Raw genomic sequence first — 2,500 nt, forward strand, 5'->3', positions numbered from 1 at the left:
TAGCAGCAGCAGAACAACCACCACCACCCAAAACAACAACAACAACAACAACAACAACAACACTAGGAATAACAAGAAACAGCAGGGGCGGTAACAGGAAATATAACAGCAGCAATAACACTAACTTTACAAACAGAAGCACATGTTTAACCGGACTTACAGCGCACGGGGGAGTTTTATCGTTTAATATTAAGAGCTACAACAATATGAGAGAGGCGAGAAGGGAGGGAAGGAGGGGAGGAGCGAGGGAGGGAGAGTCGTGTTTGTGAGGTGAAGGAAAGGTGGAACAAGTGAAGGGAAGGGTAGGCAGGTGAGGAAAGGAAGGCAGCAACAGATGAAGGGAAGGTAGGGTGGTAGATAGAAAGTCCTGGTAGAAATGTAAAGGAACTGAAGTTTTGACATGTAAAGAGATAGTTGGCAGATGGAAAATGTGCACAGGTGAAGGGAAGCGTTCGTCAGTTGAAGGAACGGTGTTGACATGTAAATAGATGTAACTCTTAATAGGAAAGCTCAAAGAAGGAGTGTTTTGTGAATTTGCAAAACTTTCATGGCTGCAAAATAAAATAAAGGGTGAAAATTGAAGCGTTTGACAGTTCATTGAAAAGCCAGTGTTATAGGCAAATAAATGTAAATGTTAATAGGAAAGCTCAAAGAAGGAGTGTTTTGTGAACTTCCAAAACTTTCATAACTGTAAAAAAAAATGAGAATTGTAACTAAAGAGAGAAGGATGAAAATGTGAAAGAATATGACTAAGAAGAATATCAAAGCTGTGTGTGCTGTGTGTGATCTAAAGGTCAACAAACAATAAATCCAAAGACAAAAGACACACACACTCAGCAAAATATACAAAAGAAACAAGTCGCATGAAGATAAAAATTGAAGAAATAAACAAATAAAATAAAAGAATAAAGATAAATAAGACAATGAATATAAACAAGCAAAGAATCCAAACCATGAAACACAAGAGAACAGTTTGAGAGACTGAAGTAAACAAATATACCAACAAAAAATAAAACAAAACACACAACTGTTCAAGACAAACACACACACACACACACACACACACACACACACACACACACACACACACACACAGGGACACTGCAAGGCTCTATTGGCAGGTAGAGACAGGTGGCGGCAGGCGGAAGGGATGGGAAGGTACTGCGGTGTGACAGGTAGAGAGAAAGACAGAACAGGTGTGTGGAGGCAGAAGTGTTGAGGTAGGACAGGTGATTCTGAGCAGGTGAGCAGGAAAGAGAGAGAGAGAGAGAGAGAGAGAGAGAGAGAGAGAGAGAGAGAGAGAGAGAGAGAGAGAGAGAGAGAGAGAGAGAGAGAGAGAGAGAGAGAGAGAGAGAGAGAGAGAGAGAGAGAGAGAGAGAGAGAGAGAGAGAGAGAGAGAGAGAGAGACACGTTATACAATACATAACACTTTAAAGGTAATAATTCAACATGTATATATTAATGTGTGTGTGTGTGTGTGTGTGTGTGTGTGTGTGTGTGTGTGTGTGTGTGTGTGTGTGTGTGTGTGTGTGTGTGTGTGTGTGTGTGTGTGTGTGTGTGTGTGTGTGTGTGTGTGTGTGTGTGTTTGTGATGAGCACTGGAAACACAACAGCCGTGCTAAATTCGTCTGGCGGATGGAGCAAGGGAGCAAGGAGGAAGAGGAGGAGGAGGAGGAGGAGGAGGAGGAGGAGGAGGAGGAGGAGGAGGAGGAGGAGGAGGAGGAGGAGGAGGAGGAGAAGGAGAGAAGAGGCGATGAACAAGACTGCCATGGACGAGGGGAAGAGGCGATGGAGAGAAAGGAGGGAGGGGGAAGACATGGGAAGGACAAGGAGAACAAGAGCACGAATGAGGAAGAAGATGAAGAGGAGGAGGAGGAGGATGACAGGAAAGAAGAGGAGAATTAGGAAGAGAAGGACAAGAACACGGAGGTAAAAGGAGAGGAAGAGTACAGGAGGAAGAAGAATGAACAATTAAAAGGATAAAAGAAGAGAAGAGAAATAAGTAAGAAGAGGAGGAGGAGAAGGAGAAATGAGAGAAGTAAGGGGGAAGAGGAGAAACATAGACAGAGAAGTAAACAAGAGAAGAAAAGAAATAAGAAATAAGATAATAATGAAGACGAAAAAAGAGAAGAAAGGTGAAAAAAGACAAGAAAAAAATAATAAACAGAGAAAAAAAAAACATAAACAAGATAAATGTGCTGGAATGTTTGGGCGACTGTTTATCTGTTTGTCTGTTTGGCTGGCTGAGTGGTAGAGACCTGGCATAGTCTAGTCTAGTCTGGCCTAGTGTGCTGTGGCCCGGCGCTCTTCATCCCGGCAATACACTCCAGCGCGGGTATTAGCGTGGGCATTATTCATTCGCTAATCTGGCTGTCTAAAACGTTCACAAGGGAAGTTTTCAAGCCAATGCGGGGCTGCGGCGAGGCGGGGCCAACACGCAGGCGCCGATAGAGCCTCCCGGTAGCCGTCCCCTCTGCCTCCCCTCCGCCAGTCTCCGGATC

The 2,500-nt window shown here is 44.0% G+C and overlaps 1 protein-coding gene across 2 annotated transcripts in view; it reads left to right on the plus strand.

Moving 5' to 3' along the window:
- Positions 1 to 2,266: 2,266 nt before the first annotated feature.
- The window catches only part of LOC123509397 (kin of IRRE-like protein 1), a 48,551-nt gene continuing 48,317 nt past the window's right edge, over positions 2,267 to 2,500 (plus strand). The window contains exon 1 of one of the 2 annotated variants that reach the window (XM_045263692.1): positions 2,267 to 2,500. This exon is cut by the window's right edge and continues 532 nt beyond it. The gene's annotated coding sequence lies outside the window, so the exon portion shown is untranslated. The other variant, XM_045263691.1, reaches the window with a different exon arrangement.

The sequence above is a fragment of the Portunus trituberculatus genome, chromosome 27 (genome assembly GCF_017591435.1).
Source record: "Portunus trituberculatus isolate SZX2019 chromosome 27, ASM1759143v1, whole genome shotgun sequence".
NCBI classification, from domain to species: domain Eukaryota; kingdom Metazoa; phylum Arthropoda; class Malacostraca; order Decapoda; family Portunidae; genus Portunus; species Portunus trituberculatus.